Source organism: Lutra lutra, chromosome 16, assembly GCF_902655055.1.
Source record: "Lutra lutra chromosome 16, mLutLut1.2, whole genome shotgun sequence".
Taxonomy (NCBI): domain Eukaryota; kingdom Metazoa; phylum Chordata; class Mammalia; order Carnivora; family Mustelidae; genus Lutra; species Lutra lutra.
In genome coordinates this window covers 33,824,488-33,850,017 of record NC_062293.1, presented here as the reverse complement: position 1 = coordinate 33,850,017, position 25,530 = coordinate 33,824,488, and the positions used below count along the sequence as shown (strand labels likewise).

Below are 25,530 nucleotides of genomic sequence, written 5' to 3'. Positions count from 1 at the left end.
ACCTACCACCTTTGGAGAACTCTAGTTATAGGTCGGCCATTTCCTCTTCCTGTCCCTGCCTCTCAATAAGTGACTTCTGTTTCACATTATCCAAGGGGCACAGTCCAACTTAAGTAAAACATCATGGTTCTTAATGAGAAGTTTCAAATGCAACTTGCCTTCATAGTTAGCTTTCTGTGAACAGCCAGGGCAAAAGAGCTGCTCTTAAAAGAACCGTACTTTCTTTAGAGCCAGTTCTTGCCCTGAGACTAAAGCATGTTTGGTTAAGGATACTAAGTTGAGACAGGCTCCTTCATTAAAAGGAAAGAGAGAGGGGCACCTGGGTGGCTCAGTGGATTAAGCCGCTGCCTTCGGCTCAGGTCATGATCTCAGGGTCCTGGGATCGAGTCCCGCATCGGGCTCTCTGCTCAGCAGGGAGCCTGCTTCCCTCTCTCTCTCTCTCTACCTGCCTCTCTGTCTACTTGTGATCTCTCTCTGCCAAATAAATAAAAAATTAAAAAAAAAAAAAAGGAAAGAGAGAAAGAAGGAAAGAAAGAAAGAAAGAAGATGGAAGAAAGAGAGAGAGAGAGAGAGAGAAAGATTAAGAACAAGTCCTGTGATGTTTTTACAATAATTCAAACTGAAAACAAATGAATGTGTCACTGTTTAGGCATAGAAAAAAGTATGAGTATATATTTCATTCTATTTATTTTTCAAGTTATTGCCAAGAAAAGATAGTTCTTTATACAACCTCATGTGGACTGAGTCTTAGGGGTAAAAAAAATGGATTAAATATTTGCCTTAGAAGGGCAATGCTAGACTCAAGAAGAGAGGACCCAGAGGGATTGACAAAACTCGATTGCTCAGATTTGCAGGGACTGTCCTTGAGTTGAGATAAGTGACTTTTAGGACACGCAGTTTTTAAAAGACGGCTGTTTGGGTGGTGTTTTCCTTTCATACTTTTCTTCTTTGAAACCGTGCACAACCAAATTCAATAATTATTTTTATTCTCACACTTGAGCAGGTGTAAGTGCCCTCCCCAACCCTCACCACTTTGCCTTCTCCCCACTTCCCAGAACAGATGGCTCCTCTCTTTTGTCTCCTTAGACTACCCTCTCTTTGCTCTCTCTCTCTCTCTCTCCTTTCCTCCTGAAGACTGTATTTACTGGGGCGCCTGGGTTAAAGCCTCTGCCTTCCGCTCAGGTCATGATCTCAGGGTCCTGGGATCGAGCCCCGCATCAGGCTCTCTGCTCGGCAAGGAGCCTGCTTCCTCCTCTCTTTCTCTCTTTCTGCCTGCCTCTCTGTCTACTTGTGATCTCTGTATATCAAATAAATAAATAAAATCTTAAAAAAAAAAAAAAGACTGTATTTACTAAGCTGTGTTTACAGATTGCCTGCATGTACCAAGCATGTCTCTCACCATAGCCTGGGCCTTTTGCTTCCCTCGACTTGTCATGGGCAGCCCGTGTCGGAACTGCCCAGTCCTGTTATTCTGGAATCCCTCTTGCCCTATTCATTCTTTCTCTAAAGATAATGCAAGGGACTCTAACGCTGAGAACATGTCTAACCAGAATGAAAATGAAAACCAGCCAAAGAAAATGTCCCCATTTCCCCTTCCCATGTTTATGAGGAAATATATGATGTGGGTCTACATCTGTGTTATCTCACTTAGTTTATACAGTTCATGAGAGAAAGAGATTTGATTCCTGGCCCTTCCACTTATTGTCTGGGTGATCTTGGACAAGTTACTTAACAAGATGCCTGAAATCCTTTCTGGAACAAGGCAGTGGTATAAACAAATAAATGATCTTGCTCAAACCTAATTTCCTAATTTAGAGGAAAGATAGCTTAAAGGTTAAAAGCACAGGCTCTGCACTTAAATATCCTTGGGTGGGAGTCTGGGACTTTCCACTGACTTGAAATAGGGCCTTAGTTTCCTCGTTTATGAAATAGAGCCAATAATAATATCAACCTCATAAGGTTGTGGTAAGCACTGAATGAGATAATGCACAGAAAGCTTTTAACACAGTGCCTGGGACTCCATAAATGTTAACTATTGGGATCACTGATGCTGTTTTTTTTTTTTTAAATAAGGTATCATCACAACAAAATCTTGGAAGTTGTATCACAATGTTAAAAGTGAGATACCATTTTATGGAATAAATAAGAAAAAATAAGAAATACATATATTGATCTCTGCCCTTGGTTCCTGGCACAGAACTCCTAAAACTCTTGTAAACGGGGGTAGGAGAGGAATTTTTTTTTCTAACATGTAGTCTTTGACCCTGGTTCCTGACATAGAGCTCCAAAGATCTTTGTCATTTTCTCGGTGATAGGAATATCTTTTATTCTCATGAGGTGACCCTTGGTGGGTTCCTGGATGGTCACAAGAAAGACCAAGCCATGATTAAAGGCTTGGAAATTTCAGCCCCTCCTCCCCCCACCCCCCATTCTCCAATCCAGAGAAGATCCATCATACGTATGTGATGATGCCTCCACAAAAATCCCCAATAATCCAGGCTTCAGAGTGCTTCTAGGTATTTTCAAAAGGATAAGAATTTTTTTTTTTATTCGAGAGAGAAAGAGAGCATGCATGCACCCGAGTGAGTGGGGAGGTGGAGTGGGGCAGAGACAATGGGAGAGAAATCCCAAGCAGACTCCCCACTGAGCATGGAGCCCAACTCCCAGTGATCCCACTACCCCAAGACCACGACCTGAGCTGAAACCAAGAGTTGGATGCTTCACGGACTGAGCCACCCAGGTGCCCCAAACATAAGAATTTCATTAAACAATTTGATCAACCCAAATTATTAACAATAATCTCAAAATAATCAAATGTTTAGCATTTAAATTTCCAACGTCTCACAAATGAATGTCATAATTTTTTTAGTGTGTTTGAACCACCAAAGTAAGGACCATATATTGTAATGTAGATTATGTCTTTTAAATCTCTTTAAATTTTAAATTCTATTACCATCCCATTTTTCTCTTCTTTGCAATTTATTAGTTGAATAAACCAGGTTATTTGTCCTAACATTTCCCATAATCTGGGTTTTACTGCCTGCACCCTGAGGTGCAATTTTGCTTGAGTTCTTTTTTTTTTAAGATTTTATTCATTTATTTGACAGAGAGCAAGAGAAAGCACAAGCAGGGGGAGCTGCAGAGGGAGAGGGAGAAGCAGGCTCCCCACAGGGCAAGGAGCCTGATGAGGGGCTTGATTCTAGTACCCTGGGATCATGACCTGAGCCACCCAGGTGCCCCTTGTTTTTTTGTTTTTTTTGTTTTTAATTTTAATATATATTTCCTGTATATTGTTAATTGGATATCAATGCTTAATCAGATTCAAGGGTTTTGTGGTTTTTTTTTTTTAACCAACTCTACTTTATAGGTGGTATTGAGTTCTTTCACTGGGATGCACATAATATCTGGTTGTCTTTTCATGACATCACCAGTCATTGGTGCTCAGTGACTAGATCCATTAGTTTGTTAGGAATTACAAAATGGGGGACACCTGGGTGTTCAGTTGTTTAAGTGTCTGCTTTCAGCTCAGGTCATGATCCTAGGGTCTAGGGATTGAGTCCTACATCGGGCTCCCTGCTCAGAGGGGAGCCTGCCTCTCCCTCTGCCTCCTGCTCCACCTGCATGTGCTCCCTCTCTCTCTCTCTGACAAATAAATAAAATATTAAAAAAGAATTGCAATGTGGGCAGCATCTGCGTGGCTCAGTCAGTTGAGTGATCATCTCTTGGTTTCAGCTCAGGTCATGATCTTGGGTTTTGAGATTGAGCCCTGCATGGGGCTCTGTGGATAGCGTGGAGTCTGCTTGAGATTCTCTCCCTTTTCCTCTCCCTCCCCCGTCTCCCTCCCCCTGTGCGTGCACACGTCCCCTCTCTCTCAAATAAATAAATAAATAAATACATTTCTTAAAAAGAAGAAGAAAGAGAATTACAAAATGGTGGGGCACCTGGGTGGTTCAGTCAGTTAAATACCTGACTCTTGATCTCAGCTCAGGTCTTGATCTCAGAATCATGACTTTGAGCCACGTGTTGGGCTCCATGCTGGGTGTGGAGCCTACATAATAAAAAGGAAAAAAAAAAAAGAATTATAAAACGCTGATATTTTATTTCAAAAATGCTTTTATCATTTGTTATCTGGAAGTTTCATGAAGAGAAATTTTCCTTTACCTACCATGTGGTTATCCAAGGATACTGTTCAAATAGAAAAAGCAGAATGGCAGATGAAATACCTCATTCATTTCCTTTATTTTCTAGTTTTCAAAACAGTGAATTATTAGATTACAATTTAAAATTCAAACAGGGATTTATTATGAAAAAATCACTTTAGAATGTATAGTGTATGAGCATCAGTGTTTTTTGTTTTTTTTTTTTAAACACTTTAGCAACACATAAAATAAAAGGCTAGGAATTTCCAGATTGGCAGCTGTGTACAGCTCCAGAAAACATTCTGCCCATATAGGAGCACAAAGGAAGATTCCGGGGGAGCTCTGGGAAAACTGTGGAAGTGGCATATGCAAATATTTGGGGCACATTGTTTGTATGTAGATGATGAGGTACTGAAATGTTTGGGAAAAATTGGATGGGTTCATGGACAAATAAGCAAAGGAAAACACATGACAATTTTTAACATAGGATAAATGAAAACTGTTGAAGAAAGGGGGTGTGGTCGGGAAAGCAACTTGGCTTGTCGGTCACCAGCATTTGCGTGGCCATAATAATGAAAACACTTGCCTTTGGTATAACAAAAATTGTTGATGTGCTTATGCAGGGAACATAGGGAAAAAGGGAAATGGGAAAGGTGGTATGGAGAAAAGAAATCCTTATCTACCATCGTGGGGAGTCAGTAGATTGTATCTAAGTCAGTCAAGAAGTTAAATAGAATATTCTATTTAGAAAGAGGAATATATATTAGAAAAAAAACAGCTAAAAGAGTTAAAGTGATTGCCTCTGGGGAGTAGAACTGGGAGGTCTAGAGAGATGTGGCAGGGGACTGATTTTTTTTTATTAGAAATCTAGGCAACTTTCATACTATTATAGACATGAGTTACATGTATAAAAATAGAAATAAACCTAAAAATAAAGGGATAAGTTGTCCGTGGTATATGAAAAATGTAGAAAAAAGAGAACTGCAGAGTGAGTTTATGCCCAGGTCAGAAAAAACAATGCACAGAAATGTTTCAGCTTACATTTAATCTGTAGACTTAGCAAAGACCTCTTTCACCCACTTGCAGTGACCTCCTACTGCCCAAAAAGACCAAGATCAATATTTTTTTTCTACTTCCAGTACATTTGTTTAAAAAGATTTTAATAAATAAATAAATAAAATCTATTTATTTGACGGACAGAGATCACAAGTAGGCAGAGAGGCAGGCAGAGAGAGAGGAGGAAGCAGGCTCCCTGGCGAGCAGAGAGCCCGATGCGGGGCTCGATCCCAAGACCCCGGGATCATGACCTGAGCAGAAAGCAGAGGCTGAGCCACCCAGGCACCCCTCCAGTACATTTTTAATCATAACCAAGAGCTTGTACTTTAGTCCTCTGCATGTTATCCAGAGTCACTTTTATCTTATGATCTCATGCCTAACTCTAAACCTGATTTCAAGTTAAATCCTCTTCTGGAACCGGCCTATCAACTGCATTGATCTCACAGGCAGTATATGATCAAGCCCCAGTAAAAACTCTAAAGTCTTGGGTAAACTTCCCTTGTTGGCAATGTTATGAGCATACTGTCACACATCCGTGGTCGGGACTCCACGACCCCATGGGGAAAAGAGGACCAGAAGCTCTATGTTTCAACCCCTCCTGGACTCTGCCCTTGTGCCTCTTCCTTGACTGATTTTAATTTGTATTCTTGTGCTGTAATAAAACAGTAATAGTAATAGTAAGTGGGGACCCTGCGTGGCTCGGTCAGTTAAGCATCTGCCTTCTGCTCACGTCATGATCAGGGGGTCCTGCAACTGAGCCCCACATTGGGCTCTTTGCTCAGTGGGGAGCCTGCTTCTCCCTCTGCCTGCTGACTCCCTGCTTGTGCTCTCTTTCTCTCTGACAAATAAATAAAATGTAAAACAAACAAACAAAAAACAGTAATCATAAGTACAGTGTGTTGTTCTAGCAAATTATAGAATTGAGGGGGGTCATAGAACCCTCTGAATGTATAGCCAGCTAGTCTGAAGTGAGGATGCTCCTGGGAACCCATAAAATTGGAGCTGGTGTCTGAAGTGAGAGTCATCTGGTGGGGACTATTCACTCAGAATATACAGTTAGCTAGACTCACTGTCGTAAGTCATCACTAGGGAGCTGCTGGGACAGGAAAGGCCACCAGAGAAGTGAAAGTCCTTAGAGGTGAGTATCAGACCTGCTTAATTCTCTAGTCTGTGCTGTGGCCCCTCCGCACACCTCAAACCACTGGACAACCACCTCAGATTCGGCATACCTTCCCACAGCCCCGAATCTCAGAGCCCAGTCCCGTCCGTGGCTGCAGGGGTTTAAGGAGCACTGGCCCAACACTCGGGGACTCGACACTAGCGCCCTGTCAGACCTGCTGTCCCAGTCAGGGTCTCATTAGAAAGAAGATGGTTTAAGGATTTTTCGACAAAAGAGTGGTCCTGGGCAACCACAAGGGAAAGAGCAGTAACTGCCAAGAATAGCAGCCCAAAACTCACAGCCACAAAGAGAGAAATATGGAAGAGGATTCTGGAAAAGCGGCTCTCCTGGGGCACAACCAGCAGGAAGTAGCCTCTCCCTCCCTCCCCCTTTACCTGCGGGGCTTTCCAGTAACAGACTCAGCGGCAGAGAGGGGCAAGAGAGGCGGTCGGTAGCCCGTGCACAGCAGCCTGTGGGGTGGACAAGAACAGAAAGCAGATCTGCTGGGATAGATGGAAGATCTTCCGCACCTGGGTTCAAATCCTTTCTCTGACCTACCAGCTGCTCAGCGATCTTTAATACATCACGTAAAACTCAGTTCCTTCTTTGGTAAAACAGAAGGCTTTAGTAACCAAGGGCCAAAAGGAAATAATGTACAGGAAGTGGGGGGTGTAGCACCAGGGTCATAGCAAGAGGTCTGCAGCCGGCAGCCCGTAGTACTTACTGGAGGATTGCTGTTCTGCCTCGGCCTTCATGCCCAGCTCTCATTCCTGGGCTTCTGACTTGCTTCTGAGACCCAGTTGTCCCCAGAACCCCATTTTGATCATTGGATCCAGGTCCTTTGTATTGTGCCAGAGACCCTGTTATTGGCTTTATCCTGCAGCCAGGATAAAGGACATGACACCTGGCTGCATGCTTGTAGGTAACCATGGAAACCTGCTGGCTTCATCAGGTGACTACAGGCAAATTGGTAACAGCCTGATGACAACGAAAGGGGAGAGAAGCTGAGAACAAAGACTTGTAGGAGCCAGGTTAAGCCAAAACCCTGTTCCAGACTTGGGGTTGAATAGTTTGATCCATGAGAGAGGACCCCCCCTCCTTGAAGCCCTGGTGCCTAGAGGACAAAGTGTCCTCACAGTGCAAAGGCAGGGTCGGAAGTACCCATGGCACTCCGCCTGCTGACTTCCAATGACCTCTGCGTAGGTTGCAAACTCTGCAGGAGCCATTTTGATGGAAAAGCTCTTGCTTCCATAAGCTTCCTCTGAGGACTTGGTTCAGGAAACCAGGATTAGAGTGGCCAGAAGTAGAATGGAACAGATCTACAGTTATAGAGAAAGGGAGGGTGTTGGTTTTTGAGGGCTGTGTTACAAAGTACCGCAAACTGGGTGGCCTCAACAACAGATGCTTATTGTCTCGCAGTTCCCGAAGCTAGAGGTCTGAGACCCAGGTGTCAGCAGCATCTATGCTTTCTGAGGACTGTAAGGAAGATTCCATTTCGTGCCTCTCCTAGTTTCTGGGGTTTGCTGGCCTTCTGGCATTTCTTGGCTTATAGAAGCATCACCCTGATCTCTGCCTTCACTCTCCCATGGCATTCTTTTTTTTTTTTTTTTTAAGATTTTATTTATTTATTTGACAGAGAGATCACAAGTAGGCAGAGAGCCAGGCAGAGGGGCAAAGAAGGCTCCCCACCGAGCAGAGAGCCCGATGCTCGATCCCAGGACCCTGAGATCATGACCTGAGCCAAAGGCAGAGGCTTAACCCACTGAGCCACCCAGGCGCCCCTCACCCATGACATTCTCTGTGTGTGTGTCTTTGTCAAATTATCCCTTTTTGTAAGGTTGTAAGGACACCAGTCATATTGGATTAGCTCCCCCCGCCCTGCCCCCGCCCAATAATGGCCTTACCTTAACTAATGACATCTGTAAGGACCCTATTTACAAACAAGATCACATTCCAAGGTACTAGAGCTTGGGACTCCAACATATGAATTTTGAAGGGACAAAATTCAACCCATAACAGGGGGTACAAGTGGGGAAAGTCCATCCCATGACACCTGTCTTGGTTCTTAAATATTGACCCTTCTGGAATTTCTCACCAATCAGGAAGCCTCTGATATTCTGGGCTGTGCCTTTTGCCCTACAACACCTAGTCTTACCAATCTTGATGCTCCCCTTCAGTGATCTAGCTCCCTGGCACCCCTGAGTGTACATCTCCATGTCTCTAACCTGTCAGTATTTTTTCTGTCTGCCTGCAAAAGTTGAGTGTTTTCTTAGGACCAGCCTCACTGCTGGGGGTATGTTTAATCCAGGCGCCTGTTTCTTTAGTGGCGTCCCCAACGTCTATAGGTGGTGGGACCAAACCTAGCTGCCTTCTAAGGGAAGCCAGTAATGTTTGAAGTTCACTCGAAGATAAGGACACTTAGATCCAGACAGGCAAAGTTCAGAACCAGAAGGATGCCTAGGGAAGCAGAGTTCACGTGTACCTTGGAAGATCAAAGGGTGTTTACGATGGCCTGCTTGAATGGATGTCTCAGGCCCAAAGTCTGGACTGCAGCTCTACGAAGGTCTGCAGAGGGGTCCTGCCCCAGAGGAAAGCAGGAATAGTCTGGCAGTAGTTAGGAACATGAATTTTGTTCACTAGGTGTCAATTTCTGCATCCATAAAATCAGACCCATAAACAAAAGTTATCTTATGGAATTTGTGTGCTGATTAAATGAATAATGAATATATGGCCTTAATTCAGTGTCTGGTAAAAAGCAAGCAAGCACTCAATACATGTTAGCTATGGTGACCGTGATGGTCATTTACGGACATTTTACTGTTTCTACAGAGTTCCATGACGTTGACAACTAAGTAGTTTCTGGGTGCGACTGATCAGAACTGCTGCTCCTTTCTTCTTGAAATCACATACCCGCATAAAATTCCACAGACTCTTGGGAAAATGTTGACTATTCTTCGAGGTATCGCCACACGGCAGTATAGCTAGGTTGGGACCATTGATTGGGGACAGAAGCTATCAATTTGTATCAACTCAAATATTCTTTTTTTTTTTAAGATTTTATTTATTTATTTGACGGACAAAGATCACAAGTAGGCAGAGAGGCAGGCAGAGAGAGAGGGAGAAGCAGGCTCCCTGACGAGCAGAGAGCCTGATGTGGGGCTCGATCGATCCCAGGACCCCGTAATCATGACCTGAGCCAAAGGCAGAGGCTTTAACCCACTAAGCCACCTAGGCGCCCCTCAACTCAAATATTTTAAGTAGCTTTCCTGGCATGAGCAGGGAAAGAGTAACAGGTATCTTTTTCTTCCTCTCCAGAGAAAGGAGAAATTCTGTGGGTTCCTGAGATTCCACCACTGAGTGATAACAATTATCCTACACACTTCCTAACTTAGCTCAAAAATACCCACACTCTTTCTAACAGGGTCAGGTGCACCCCATCGTTTTGAGAAGATAATTTCCTCCGATGAGAAGTGAACCACATAAGTAGTCATTATGTGCGTGCCCTCCTGTCCCACCACAGTGTGATTTAATGTATTTTAGGAACTAAAGTTCAAAATGTGAGTTTCCTGCATAGAGAAAAATAATGTTAGAAAGCACTTAGGAAAAGGCACCGCAGACAGATTAAATACATTCAAAGATCTGTCCTTGGCCTTCTTTTCTGTTTTCCTTGACAATGTCATTCAAATTCCAGCTTGTGATGGAGGTCAGGTCCCTGCCTGCAGCTGCTGCGCGTACAGTTTCTGGAGGGCTGCGTTCTCCATCTCTAGTGCTCACTGGAAGGTCTGCTTACAGCGTCCTCGTCAAAGCAATGGATCGCCGAGGGAAGTGATTATGGCTACTCCTCCAGCCAACCCCACCTCCTTTCCTGCTTTCCCTGGGACCCCTTTTTCCTTCAATGCTACTACTATGCTGCGGCTCATCTAGGCTAGAAACTGCTAAGTCAGTGATTCTTAGTCCTGTTTGAAGTCTCAGCCTTTAAGATTGGATAGAAGTTACTGGCTCTCCCCCCAAAAAAGAAAAATATGGCTATGCTCACTTCAGTGGCACATACACTAAAATTGGAACGACACAGAGATGAAGAGCATGGCCCCTGTGCAAGGATGACATGCAAATTTGAGAAGTCTTCCATAATTTCAATTCTGTGGAATGGATAATGGATAAAAGGAGTGTGCTGAGCTGAGAACATTTCCAACAAGCACATCAAAGAACAATACATACAGCATGATTCTGGTTACGAAAGGAAACAAACAAGGGACAAATATAACAAGACAAAATCAGAGAGGGAGACAAACCATAAGAGACTCTTAATCATAGGAAACAAACTGAGGGTTGCTGGAGGGGAAGGGTGTGGGGGTGGGGTAATTGGATGACAGGCATGAAGGAAGGCACGTGATGGAATGAGCCCTGGGTTATTATGTAAGACTGATGAATCGCTGAACCATACCTCTGAAACTAATAATAAACACTATGTTAATTAATTGAATTTAAATTTTTTAAAAAGACCCCCCCCCAAAAGACATATATGGCTAGTCACACAAATAGTGTGACTATTACTCAAAATTTCAGGAGGTCTTCAGGCCCCCCATCAAAGCAATTCTGATTCTTCTCTTTTACTTCGTAACAATACCTGCTCAAAAACTTCCCCACTGTCAGTAAAATATGCCTACATTCCTTAGCTTGGCACATAGAGCATCCCATAGAGCTCTATGCTCTATGCTCTAAAACATCTTTAGAAAGATGTTTTTCTAAAATAAATGGGTTAATACATGCACAGAACAGTGCTTGGCCCACGGTGAGTACTCAGGAAGTGTTAGCTATTATTATTATTATTTTATGATTATTATTATACTTTCAGCCCAACCAATTTCTCTCGTGTCCAGTTTTGCTCCCTCTGTGTTTTTATTCTTCCTGCCAGTCAAGGATTCCCCATGTCCCTAAGTCCTCCAGCCCTCACAGATCACAGTTCCCTGAACCTGAGCCCCCCTCCTATAGGAAATTTAACTCCTTCCTTAATATTTCTGAATCTACACAGAGCTTTTTAGCTCCTCCCAGTTGAAGCTTTTCACCTCCTGCCCTGAACCCCTGTCCTGGCTTTTGAAGAATGATATGGCCATATTCCACACTTAGTCACTATAAGCATGGACACAGCCCCTCTTCTCCATGACCCCACTTCCCATATAATCCAGCAGATACAGCAATTTTTTTTTAAGATTTTAATATATTTACCTGAGAGAGAGAGACACAGAGAGAGAGATCGATCATGAGCAGGTGAAGGGTAACAGGAGAAACAGGCACCCTGCTGAGCAGGGAGCCTGTTGTGGGGCTCGATCCTCAGCCCAGATGCTTAACTGACTGAGCCACCCATGCACCCCTCACAGCAATCTTTTTAAAATGTAGGAAAGCTCATGTCACTTGTCCAGTTGAAACCATTTAATAGTTTCCCATCATACCTAGAAGAAAATTGAAATTCTTCCCTTAGCTAACAAAGCTATAGCTGGCTTTTATACATAGGGGCAGACTTAAATTTTGTAGGGTCTAAAACTTAGATAATTTACTTGTTCGTGGTGTAGACTTTTTAAGAAAAAGAAAATTTTAAATCACAATTAAAAATTAAATTGAAAGCACCTGATCAGGGTGCCTGGGTGGCTCAGTTGGTTAAGCATCTGCCTTCAGCTCAGGTCATGATCACTCTGGGATCGAGCCCCACATCAGGCTCTCTGCTCATTGGGGAGCCTTCCACTCCCCCTGCTGTCTCTCTCTCTCTCTCAAATAAATAAATAAAATCTTAAAAATAAAAACATCTGATCAGTATGTGTACTCACTCACATTCCTGAAAAATAATATGCATTTTATCATGATCCTAATAAAAAGCTGGTTTAAGCTACACATTTTTATTAAAAATTAATTGATGAAGAAATATATAGTTTAATTGTTCTTATAATAAATAAATAACTTATGCTAGATCTATGTCATTTTAATCTGGAATTCAACATCTGTGTTAATCCATTTAATGTAATGAATTCAAAAAGTTCTTTTTCTATTTCTAAAAAAAGAAATGAAAATGAATATTTATTTTGAATCTGAGAAGCAACCACAAAATTTCATGTTTACAAAAGTTTAAGTATTATAAATATCAAGTTCAGAAAAATAGTAGAGTATCCCATTTCTATGAATTAATTGCTTAACACAACTATAATACTTTTTCCTACTTTTTTTGGCTACAAATACTTTGTCTTCTTATGTAACAACAATTTTTAATATCATTTTAAGTTTAATTTTCTAAGGAGAGGATATAAAGATCAGTCATCTTTCCTCCAGCATCGTTGTTAAAAATTCATCTTTTATGATCTTTTTTATGAAGAAGAGCTTCTTGAGTAAAATTTTAGGACTGTTGTCAAATTTGGTCAGACTTCTATCAAGTTTCTATCACATATGAGCTGTAATATTACAGGGCATTTTGTGTTTTCTTATAAAAAGTTAATCTTCCACCAGCTAGAAGTGAAACAGCAGCTGCAGGGACAGGTATTTTACGATGTGTGGCTATATGCCAGAACAGTCCTATTTAGCCATTAGGATGTGAAACAACACAGTTTTACAGGATGTGTTAGGCTTTGTTTTCATTGGGGCTTTCTTACTAAGTGCCAGACACCATGCCAAAAGTTAGGCGTGCACTATCTCATTCAATCTTTACGATTGCGGGGTGCCTGGGTGGCTCAGTGGGTTAAAGCCTCTGCCTTCGGCTCAGGTCATGATCTCAGGGTCCTGGGATCGAGCCCCGCATCGGTGTCTCTCTGCTCAGCAGGGAGCCTGCTTCTCCCTCTCTCTCTGCCTGCCTCTCTGCCTGCTTGTGATCTCTCTCTCTGTCAAATAAATAAATAAAATCTTAAAAAAAATTTTTTTTAATTAAAAAAAATCTTTACGATTGCCCTTTGACACCAGGCTCGTATGAACTGATTAGAAAACTGTTTAGAGAGATTAAGGAATTGCCCCTGGAATTCACTATAATAAAGAACATCTAGCAAGCGGAAGGGAGGTTGATCAGGAATTCCACTCAAGCTGCTCTCTGCGGATTCCCCATGACGTTGTATCCCACCAGAATCACTCTCCAAAGAGCTCAGTGACGCTTAAAAAGATCCAGCTACAATCTTCCCATCAGTCGCAGTGCCTAGCCTGTGTTTTGTACATAGAAACTAAATGGAATTAAAAGGTGCTGACAGATCTCTTTAACAATAGATGACAATGTAACAGACCAAAAAAAGGCAGAGTCGACTTTTTAGTCACACCATGGAAAAGAACTGATGTCCCATCCTCATTCATCGGAGTCTTCTAGTTCTTGTAATAAAGCAGAACTCACAAATTCGGATCCCAAGGTGATGTGTTTTTCTCGAACTGAAAGTACAAATGAGTCCAACGTCATTGCCGTCTGAGACAAGTGGTTAGGTGGGTACATTTACCTGCGGGAACAGCCTCCTTCTGGGCAGTTCCCTTGCCGCGGCCTGCTGCCCGCCTGGGCTTCCCACCGTGTCCCCAGCTGCTGACACGCTTCCTGGCATGTAGGAGACTCGGGATAAATTGAAGGTCTATGCACTGTCCTGAGCAAAGTCTCAGGGTACTGGGATTGGGAAAGAGAACACCTACGAAGCATCAGTACTATGCTAAATGCTTGGGGTACAAAGGTGGAGTCAGTAGAGCTACAAAATTAGCAGGGCCCAGGGAGAAATGGAAATGAGGGGCGCCGGCACCTCATTCAGAAATTAAGCATTTCAAGACAGTGACAGCAGAGCCTTAAGCCAAACGTGGGGGCTCTTCTGAGTATGGGGTCTTGGGTGACTGTGTAGGTTCCATGCCCAGGAAAGTGGCCCTCCGTGAATTAGAAAGTTCTGTATCAAAGGGTTCTCAGCTCAGTGGGCAAGAGAGAAAGCATATACGATGATGATTTGGGGTGATAAACAGTAAGTGTTGGGGAGGGAGTGGGATCATTATGAGAGCAAAGACTCATTTAGACCTCACACGGGGTTTATAATCTCCTTTGTTTAACCTAAAATACTTTTACTGTATTACCTATTTAATGGCTTTATTGAGGTATAATTCATATACCATGCAAGTTGATTCATCCATTTAAAGTGTACCATTCAAATGGGGCCCCGGGTGGCTCAGCCAGTTAAACATCTGCTTTGAGCTCAGTTCATGATCCCAGAGTCCTGGGATCAAGTCTGACATTGGGCTCCCTGCTCAACAGGGAGACTGCTTCTCTCTTTCCCTCTGTCCCTCACCCGACTCATGCTCTCTCTCTCCCTACCCATGCCCTGCTCCTGATCTCTCTCTCTCTCAAATAAATAAATAAAATCTTGAAGTGTACCATTCCATAGTTTTTAGTATACTGACAGAGATGTGTAACCATTACCACAATCAATTTTAGAACATTTCCATCCACCCAAAAAGAAAGCTCATTCCCAGGAGCAGTCACTCTCCATTTTCCTCCACTCCTCCCAGCCTGAGGTCACCGCTGATTTTGTGTCTGTCTCTGTAGATTTGCCTATTCCTAAGAGTGGAATTGTTGATTATATGGTGATGCTGGGTTACTGAACTTTTAAAATAACAGCTTTATTGAGATATCATTCATATACCCTAAAATTTGCCCTCGTAAAATGTACAATTCCGTGGTTTTTTTAGTATATGTACAGGGCTATACAACTGCTACTACCTAATTCTAGAACATTTTCATCACCCCCAAAAGAAATCTCATACCCTTAGCACTCATACCCTACTTCCCCCTCCCTCTGGGCCCTGGCCACCACTAATCTGCTGTCTCTATGGATATGCCTATTCTGGAAATTTCCTATAAATGGAATCATCATATAATACATGATGCTTATGTTGGACTTCTTTTACTTAGCATAGTATTTTCAAGGTTCATCCATTTTGTAGCACATATATATATATATATTTTAAAGATTTCACCTATTTATTTGATAGAGAGAGAGATCACAAGTAGGCAGAGAGGCAGGCAGAGAGGGGGGAGAACCAGGCTCCCCGCTGAGCAGAGAGCCCAATGCGGGGCTCAATCCCAGGACCCTGACACCATGACTCGAGCTGCAGCCAGAGGCCCAACCCACTGAGCCACCCAGGAACCCTATAATTTCCTTTTTATAGATGAGAAAACCAAGACTCTGGGAAGTTAACGATTTGCTCAAGGTCATGCAGGTGTTAAGTAGCAGTATTAGGGTGACCAACCATGCCTGTTTGCCCAGGACTGTCCCAGTTCTAGCCTCGAATGCCCCATTCTTAGGAAATCCCTTGGTCCTGGTCAAACCAGGGCAGGTGATCGCCCTAGGCAGGATTCAGCCTAGTCCACCTGTGATACAATGGAAATGGCTTTGTGTAATAAAGAGGTGCAGGATTCTCCAGGAATATCCTAGAATAGTGTAGAAAATTTGGACATTATCTCAGTATCTCTTAAACCAATCTTGGCGCTCCTTTCATTATGTATCTAAATCTCCACCTTAATATTCCCCAACTTCTCCCAACCCCTTCTGTACTATTTTTTACCACAGCACTGCACAATTTACTTGTTATGTTTATTGTTTCTGTCTGCCTGACCCCTCCAGCCTTCCCAAATATAAGCTCTACAGGACAGGAGATTGCCATTTTGTTCATTTAAGTATCCCAGTTGCCTAAAATAGTGTCTGACTTGTACCAGGGCTAAAATTTTTTTACTGATAATCCTTATGTGACACCTAGACCTTGCATCAGGATGTCTAGCTAGCATATCATAGTATCTACCAGAAGGTGACTATGACAACTGCTCACGAAAATACTCTTAAAATTCTAAGGTATAGCATGAAGTCTGAGAGTTTTTCTTTTTTTGGAAAAGTTTTAAACCTCCAAAGAAGTTAAAAGAATAGCTGAATAAACATCCTAAATCCTTTACATAAATTTACCGATTCTTAACATTTTGCCACACTTGCCTCTACACACACACACACACACACACACACATCCATACTTTTTTAAAAAGATGCAGAGGTGCTTGACTGGCTCAGTTGGTAGAACATACAACTCTTTTTTTTTTTTTTAAGATTTTATTTATTTATTAGAGAGGGAGACAGAGAAGGAGCAGTGGGTGAGGAAGAGGGAGAAAGAATTCAAAGCAGGCTCTGCTCAGCACAGAGGGTCTCAATCCCACCATGGCAAGATCATGACCTGAGCCAAAACCAAGAGTTTGATGCTTAACCCGCTGAGACCCCCAGGGCCCCAGAGCATACACCTCTTGATCTCAGGGTTAAAAGTTCGAGCTGCATGCTGGGTGTAGAGATTACTTAAAAATAAAATCTTTTTTTTTAAAAGGTTTTATTTATTCATTTGAGAAAGAGAGAGAGAGAGAAACACAGAGACAGCACAAGCAGGGGGAGAGGCTCAGGGAGGAGGAGAAGCAGACTCCCCGCTGATCTGGGAGCCCGAAGTGGGGCTCGATCTCAGGACCTGGAGATCATGACCTGGGTCGAAGGCAGACGCTTAACCATCTGAGCCACCCACTAAAAATAAAGTCTTAAAAAAAAAAAAAAGTAGGATGCCGTCATCATGACACTTCACTCCTAAAGGCCTAAAATATGGATCTTCTAGAAAAAGGACATTCTAATAAATAACCGCAATACCACTAGTATCACACCTAAGAAAATTAACATTAATTCAATAATACAATTGAATATAAGATGTTCTCTATATTCAAATTTCTCCAGTGGTCTTTAAATTGTCTTTTTTTTTTTTAATTTAAAGATTTTATTTATTTGTCAGAGAGAAAGAGAGAGAGAAAACACAAGCAGGGGTAGTGCAGCAAAGGGAGAAGCAGGCTCGGACTTAATCCCAGGACCCTGGGATCACGGCCTGAGCTGAAGGCAGATGCTTAACCAACTGAGCGACCCGGGGGCATCCCCCCTCTTTTTTTTTTTTAAGACTTTAAAAATGTCTTTTGTAAGGATTTTTATTTCTCCTCTAACATGCAGTTTAATGAAGATTTACACATTGCCTTTGGTTGTTTTCTGTTTACTCCCTCTTGGTCAAGAAAAATATCTGCCTTTTGGTGGTTTCCATGACATTTTAAGCTAGTTGTGTTACAGGTCCCCCCCTCCTTAATTCTGGATTTGCTCATTTCCTTGTTTAGATTCAGGCAAGAATTCGACATAGGGGGAGCTATGTACCTCTTAGTGCATAAGATCAGAAGGCTGCCCGTTGTCTTACCACTAGTGATGCCAAAGTGTGATTGCTTGGTTAAGTTCATGTCTACCAGATCTCAAAATGGTAAACATACATTTTCCTTTTGGAATTATTAACTGATCTCTGAGATGCTACTTTGAAGCCATGTGATTATCTTGTTCCCTAACATTCTTTCAGTCAATAGCTTTAACATGTTAATAATGGTACCCTGAAGCAATTACTATATTGGCAGTTGCAAACTCCAATATTCATCAACATTTACTAGCTGGCATGCTTCTGAATCACTGTGAACTCATAGATTTTTTTACATTTCATTTAATGTGTTATAATATCTTACCATCATTAATTTTTGATGCCCAAAGTGCCCAAAATTCGGCAACTGGGTGCTCCTAAAATCCAAGATTTGAAATGTCTTTAAAAGCTAATGTATGTGTCACAAAATATGATGGTTTGGGGGCCATGAAACTAAAAAGTAGACCATATTCATATATTATTAAATACTTTTCAGATAGTTTGTTGGCATACAGTATTTGCTACCTAAAACAAGCTCAGAAAGAATCTGTTGACAATACCTTTGATATTCTTAGAAGCTATGTTGTGGAACATTTTCTTTGAACTTGATGTATTATAATAGGACTTCTTCCTAAGAACACGAGTGAATTTTGATCTTTATATATTATTTGAGTTTATAACAAGATTTTTATAACAAGCCTCTACCCCAACTTTTCGAAGTGGAACATGAAAAGTCGGAAAATTAATACAACTGCATTGGATGCCAGAAATTTCATTTCCTAAGCAAAGTTGATGGAGTCTAAGAAAGGAAGGAAACTCTAAGCAGCCCCTAAATAAATAGAATTGGGTTGGGTTGCGAGTAATAGAAAGGCAGACCATGGCATTATCCCATAGGGACTATATTTCTTCTCAGGTAATAAACCCAAATGTGGTCAGTTCAGGCCTAATGAAGCTGCTCAATGCTATCAAGGCTTCTTCTGTCTTTCTACTCCACCATCCTTAGACTGTTGCTTTTGTCCCCATGTTATAAGAGAGCTACTGAACTTCTAAGGTATTGTATCTGTGTTCTAGGTCAGGAAGAAGAGGGAAGGGATAAGAGGTCAAACTGAATTAGTCCTAGGAATGTTCTCAGGAAATGTTCTCAGAAGTCCCAAGCAGTTACTTATATTTATATCTTGTTGGCCAGAATTGGAACATCATAGTCCCTTTCCCTGCAAGGCAGTCTACAGTAGAAGAAAGTGAAGGAGAAGGGAGCTACCGATAGCTTTTGGAACCCAATACATAGTATCTACAGGCATGGTATCATTACTTACTATTTCACAAAAGTGACATCTAAAGGCCAACCAAATCTGTTGCCTTCCATTCATAAAGCAAGCATTTTTTGAGCATTTTCTATGTCCCATTACTTCACTCAGAGTGTAAAGATAAAAGTGATAGGGGTGCCTGGTGGCTCAGTGGGTTAAGCCTCTGCCTTCAGCTCAGGTCATGATCCCAGGGTCCTGGGATCAAGCCCCGCATCACATCGGGCTCTCTGCTCAGTGGGGGGCCTGCTTCCCCCCCCTCCCCCCGCCTTCTGCTCTGCCTGCTTGTGATCTCTCTCTGTGAAAAAAATAAATAAAATCTTTTTAAGAAAAGATAAAAGCGATATACTGCTCCATTTGTTCTCTTTATAACATCCTTTTGAAAGTTCCAAGTAGTTAGTAAGTCCCATAGGACCCAGGGGACAAGCAGGTGTGCTCAGCTGTATGTTACCTCCTCATAACAGTTTCACATGCAATCAAAACAGGAACTGAATCACTCCATTAAGATAACAACCTCAGTCAACTATTCAATATTCTCCCATGTAAATGGTTCTCTTTCTGAGAAATTATCCTAAATTAAATTCATATTCAGACAGTCTTGCCAAACTAACTTCAGGAGTTTGGTTGGACCAGCATTATTTCCAATGTTTATGGTAACTTGTTTATGTTTATAGATAATTATTATAGCTTGTATTATACTAAACAATAACAGAGATCTATTTGGGGTAAACTACTTACAAATATAACTTAAAAATCATAGTGATATCACCCTAATTCCTTGTCCAAATAGGTAAAGCATAAATATGTAGATTTCCTTAAAGAACACTGTTGGCAGGTGCCTGGGTGACTCAGTGGGTTGAAGCCTCTGCTTTCAGCTTGGGTCATGATCTCAGGGTCCTGGGATAGAGCCCTGCATTGGGCTCTCTGCTCAGTGGGGAGCCCCTTTCCTCCTCTCTCTCTGCCTGCCTCTCTGCCTACTTGTGATCTCTGTCAAATAAATAAATAAAATCTTTGAAAAAAAAAATAAAAGAACTCCCATGTTAAAAAAAAAAAAAAAAAAAGGGACACCTGGGTGGCTCAGTTGGTTAAGCAGCTGCCTTCGGCTCAGGTCATGATCCCAGCGTCCTGGGATCGAGTCCCACATCGGGCTCCTTGCTCATCAGGGAGCCTGCTTCTCCCTCTGCCTCTGCCTGCCATTCTGTCTGCCTGTGCTTGCTCTCTCTCCCTCTCTCTCTGACAAATAAATAAATAAAATCTTTGAAAAAAAAAAAAAAGAAAGAAAAAGAAAACTGTTGCAACTAGGCTTTGAATTCGCTAAGATTTTCTTAGATCAGAGATAGGCATACTATAGCCAATGGGCCAAATCTGGACTGCTGACTGTTGTAAATAAAGTTGTATTGAAAAAAAAAAGTTGCATTGGAACACAGCTACACCCATTTGCTTATGTATTGTCTTAGGCTGCTTTGTAACTACAACTGGCTCTGAGTAGTTGTGATAGAGATGATTTGGCCCCCAAAGCCTAAAATATTTGCTATCTGGCCCTTTACAGAAAAAGTTTTAATTATCATTACTTCGCATATATTAGGTGCTCAATCAATGCTTCTTGATTTATTGAGTGAATGTATCCAAGGTTTTTAGCTGGATATAATAAATCAACAAACCAACAAATCTAAACGAGAAGCATTTTATAATTCCCCAATTTATCTGGTATTTGCTTATTTGACTGTAGTTTGCTATTGTTGACAGACCATATGCCTCACAAGGAGCCTGTTAATGCTTTGAGATTCCGGAATGCAAACTGTTCTAGGTCCAAGTTTTCAAAAAACTTGGCCTTTGGGCTAAATATGTCTCACTGACATGTTTTATTTGACTCATACAGTGTTGCTGTTGTTTGTTTTAAAAATAGCATTAGCTGCCAACATTTAAAAATAAGGAGACTTCCCATAATCTAAATTCCTAGCTTCTCTTGAATATTTGAAAGATCAGTCCATGTGAGCACAACATTCGTTTAGGGCCATAACCACCTATTGCTGAGCAGCCGTTATCACCCCAGACAGAGTAGGCGCTCCCCAGTTCCGCACAGTCCCCACTCATGACCATCTTACCTATGGCCGACCCTGGCCAGGTACCTTATCTGCCTGGCCTTCTGTAGACATTTGTATTGAAGATCTTCACTCATCATTTCCTACAAAGTCCCCTGAACTAGAACAGTAGTCGACAGCTATCCATTTGCTTCCTCTTCTTGGATTGAAAATAGACTGATACATCTGAAGACAAAACAGGAAAGAATGACAATGCTATTAAGACCGTTACCTACAGTTCCCACAAGAACACAACTTTACTTTACCTGCTCTATCCTTTTTCCAAGGAGCCTGAGGACTCAACCTGCTTTCCTTCCAGCTATTCAGCTCCCTCTACCCACTCCATCCTCTGGAGTTGTTTGCCCCAACCCCTGGAGTGCTGTTTCCCCCAGTTCCTGGCTTCCTTGCTGCCCTTGAAAACAAACACCTTGGCCCTTTTTGTTTTTAGTTTTACTGTTAATCATTACAGGGGAAACAGACAGGAAATAACAAGGAGGAAATCACTAAGTTTTTTGTTTTTTTTTTTAAGTTACGGTTCTTAGAGTCATAGTCTTTGATTCCCACGATGAGGTGGCGCTGGCAAGTAACCTTTATCCTCTCCTCTTAGGTTCTCATTGCTGGTGGATTATGTTTGATAAAGGGCCTAGAGGTTCTGTAATGTCCAAATGGTGCTGAAGAATCTCCTTGAGAGAATTGGAGCCATTAGGTGGCAGCACAGGGTATATCTTTCCAAGTCTTTCTATACCATGCTGGCGGATGTGAGGCACCGAATTGTCTAGGAAAGGATAACTTAGCGCCAGGTCAGGGCGAGCGCTGGGGCTGAGAACGGGAAGAGGAGAAGAGCCCGCCAAGAGGCTCCCAGTCACACTGTGCTGTCACGGAGCCAAGTGTGCCATTCTTGTCTCCCGTGCTTTTCCCTACTACAGTGATCAGAATCACAGACTCTTCGCACTGATAAGAAGCAACACCTTGATTTTACCGATAAGCAAACTGTCATCCTGACAGACAGGATTGGCCTCTGATCCATGCCAGGCCGTGAGACCAGTCAGAAATTTCTGCATCCTAACTCATGCCCCAGCGTCCTTCTGGTCTGTCACATCTGCTTCAAAAGCATTTACTGAAGTCTCCTCAGTATACTGATTTTCCTAGTTCTGAAGGTGATACTAAGATGGAGTTCTTTGCCTCTGACAGAGCGGGACTTCTTACAGGAAACAGACTTGACACAGGTCAACAAAAGTAAGTTTGGTTTCTGCCTCCACGTACTTAACCATCTGGGAGAAAAGTGAGGGCCCCTTATCCAGAAGGTGAGTTATGGCTCTCTGCACTCTGTGCAGGCTAGTGTGGGCTCTCGTTTATGGGATCAGCTAGTATAATTATGGCTCTTACCAAGAGTGGCCCAGCTCTGATACGCTAGGCCTAGCGTATCAGAGCTGGGCCATGCACACCCAGATAATTAACCAGTCCTCTCAGATGAGTAAAACCACTCATACTCCTCGAATTTAAACACAAATTCAAACAGTTGCATTATCACAAAATCATGTCCTCAGGCTTCTGTTAGTTTAGAGGGCAGTGTCATGACCAAAAGGAAGAGGACTTACCTTCGATCATGAGGTAGCATTTACTTGAAGGGGTCAGGACCTCACAAGAGGAATTTGGTTGGGAACTACTACCAACATCTAAAGTTTTACTTGTTTATGTTGAAGCACCATCCTGGGTGTTTTAGGACCTTGCTACTCAAATGGTGGTCTTCCAACCAGCAGCAACACCGGGTAGCTGGTTAGAAATGCAGAATCTCAGGCCCAACCCATTTCTGCTGAATCAGCATTTTCATTGTAGCAAGATCCCCTATTGGGGCCCACACATATTAAGGTTTGAGGAGCACTGTTTTAGGACACCCTAGAGAAATACACCTTCAGATAATCCCTACCTCAAAGAATTTATGGACTGGTTTAGGAGCACAAACCACACGTGTGAAAAATGTCTTGAGAGTGACCCCACTAAGAAACGTGTTCTTAACGGCCAGGTAGACTGCCCTATGACATGTAAAATACACACATTTTTGTGTTTTTATTTTGTTTTGTTTTTCAGGTTTTATTTATTTGTCAGAGAGAGAGAGGGAGAGCATGAACAGTGGGGAGCAGCAGGCAGAGGGAGCAGCTGACTCCCCGCTGGTAAGGAGTCCGACATGGGGCGGGGTCAATCCCAGGACCCTGGGATCATGACCTGAGCTGAAGGCAGATGCTTAACCAATTGAGCCACCTAGGTATCCAAAACACACACATTTTGAAAGGGTGCAAATAGGTATCCAAAACACACACATTTTGAAAGGGTGCAAAAGAGCAATTATGGCTGAGAGGTGTCGGGTGGAGAGATTTTTTTTTTTTTTTTTTGTCAGAGAGAGAGGAGAGAGAGTGAGCACAGGCAGACAGAATGGCAGGCAGAGGCAGAGGGAGAAGCAGGCTCCCCGCCAAGCAAGGAGCCCGATGTGGGACTCGATCCCAGGACGCTGGGATCATGACCTGAGCCGAAGGCAGCTGCTTAACCAACTGAGCCACCCAGGCGTCCCGGGTGGGGAGATTTTGATAAGCATGTATTAATGGAGAGGGCAAAGGATAGGGGAAGGCATTTCAAGTGGAAAGATCAGGATAAAACCCAGGAGGAGGCAAAGTGTAAATTCTAGGCAGTGGCCTACAGATAATTTACGCTCTTATGCAGGTCCCCAGACTTTCCTTGTATCCTTTTGTGCTGCTGTGATTCCACGTGCCTATAAACTCATCACATTAAATCTTTCAGTTGTCAGTGTTCCTTACCCTCGGGGGAAGTCTTCAGATGTGCTCGCCAACATGCAAACTTTTTTCCTTGTGATTCAAATAGGCTGGTCCTTACCCTTTCCCTTCTTGTGCAGTTGGCTGTGATTTCTAGCTCTTCTTTTATAATCGGGTAAAAGGAAATTCCTTACATGTGCACTCTCCTAAATTGCTTGAGCCTTTCTAATGTGGTGCAAATCTTCGCTGTAAAGCTCTTAATCAGATCTCATAAAAGATTAGCCCAAATGTGTTTTCAGTTTCTAGATAAAGTTAAATCATCCTTGAGGGCCAGGAATTAACATGAAAATTGGAAACTTGTGTTGTTCCCATCTTTACCTCTAGATTTAGTTTCCAAGCAAAAGTGATTGCACAGAAAATGAAATCTAGAGTTTCAGTGTTTATTTTCCAAATGAGCTGGTGTGATTTTAACTCTCTCTTCTTCACCCACAACCCCAAGAGCTGACCCAGGGATGAAATACAGTGGGCATGAAATGGAGAGAGTAAGAACGCCCCCACTGGATGCCTGAGGGAAAGCGGTCCCATCAGCTTCCTTGAAGCAGCGCCAAGTCAACTGGGGACTCCAGAAAAGAAGTATGATTAATCTGAAGAGATAACACCCTTTATATAATTCTTTAGAATAATTCCACTATAAACTCAGGGACTCTTCACCTTCTCTGAGTGCTGCTGGAGGTTACTGAAATCAGGCTGGAGCCTCCAGTCTGTTCAAGTGGGTGTCCGTAAACCCCTAGGCTTCAAGGGCTGCAAATTCCTTTGACCAGCAACACTCTGGCAGGGAGGACCTTGATTGCCCAGGAGCAGCTGACAGCTCATCTCTGTCACAGCCCATCAGCAAGCAGCTTCTCACCAGCTGCCTTGTGCACCCAGAAAAAAATGGTTCCTATATTCACAGAGATAATTTGAGTTGATAGGAATAGCATCAGGGGAAGAGGATAGCGTCACCAAATCAATACTTGAGCTTCACAGATTAATGTCCTGGCTCTGGCTCCGAGTTTATATTCAGGAAGCCATTGGTCCCAGACAGAGACACTAAACGGAACAGACATTTCATTCCCAACAACAGCAAATTCCCTTTTCTTAATGAGGAGTCAACTAGAGACTTGATACGTTAAAGAAAATTCATTGAGAACATACATTAACTGTGAATTTTATGTTTATTGTGGCACACCTCTAGGAAATAATGTGGAGATGCCGGGAGAGGGGTACTGCATGTCTGGTAGGAATCTTTCTACACCCATGTTCACAGCAGCATTATGATAAATAGCTAAAACAGAAGTAACCCAAGTGTCTGATGATGGATGAAGGGTAAAAAAGAAAATGTGGCAGATACATACAATGGAATGTCATTTAGCCTTTTTTAAAGGAAAGAAACTCTGAAACAAGCCATGACATGGATAAACGTTGAAGACATGACGTGAAGTGAAATAAACCAGCTACGAAAAGACAAACACTGTATGATTCCATCTGTATGAAGCACCTAGGGTAGAGTTCAGAGAGACAAAGTAGAATGGTGGTTTCCAGGGCCAAGGGCAAGAGGGCAATGGGAGTTATTATTTAATGGGTGCTAAGTTTCAGTTTAAGAAGATGAGAAAGTTCTGGAGATGGATGGTGGGGATGATTGCACAAGAATGTGAATGTACTTACTGCTACCGAACTGTTCACTTAAAGATGGTTAAAGTGGTAAATTTATGTTATGTATATTTTGTCGCAATAAGGGAAAAAAATGCATCCTTTATCCAACAG

The 25,530-nt window shown here is 42.4% G+C and overlaps 1 long non-coding RNA gene and 1 other non-coding gene across 2 annotated transcripts; one reads left to right on the top strand and one right to left on the bottom strand.

Annotated features, from left to right (window-relative positions):
• The first annotated feature begins 10,382 nt into the window (after nucleotides 1-10,382).
• On the top strand, nucleotides 10,383-10,489 carry LOC125088209 (U6 spliceosomal RNA). The gene has a single exon (XR_007123614.1). It is a non-coding gene; the product is annotated as a U6 spliceosomal RNA (small nuclear RNA).
• A 2,677-nt stretch (nucleotides 10,490-13,166) lies between these two features.
• Nucleotides 13,167-21,317, bottom strand: LOC125087993 (uncharacterized). Its single transcript, XR_007123552.1, has 3 exons — nucleotides 21,229-21,317; nucleotides 20,987-21,148; nucleotides 13,167-13,743 (listed from the first exon to the last, which is right to left on the bottom strand). It is a non-coding gene; the product is annotated as an uncharacterized LOC125087993 (long non-coding RNA).
• Nucleotides 21,318-25,530: the final 4,213 nt, after the last annotated feature.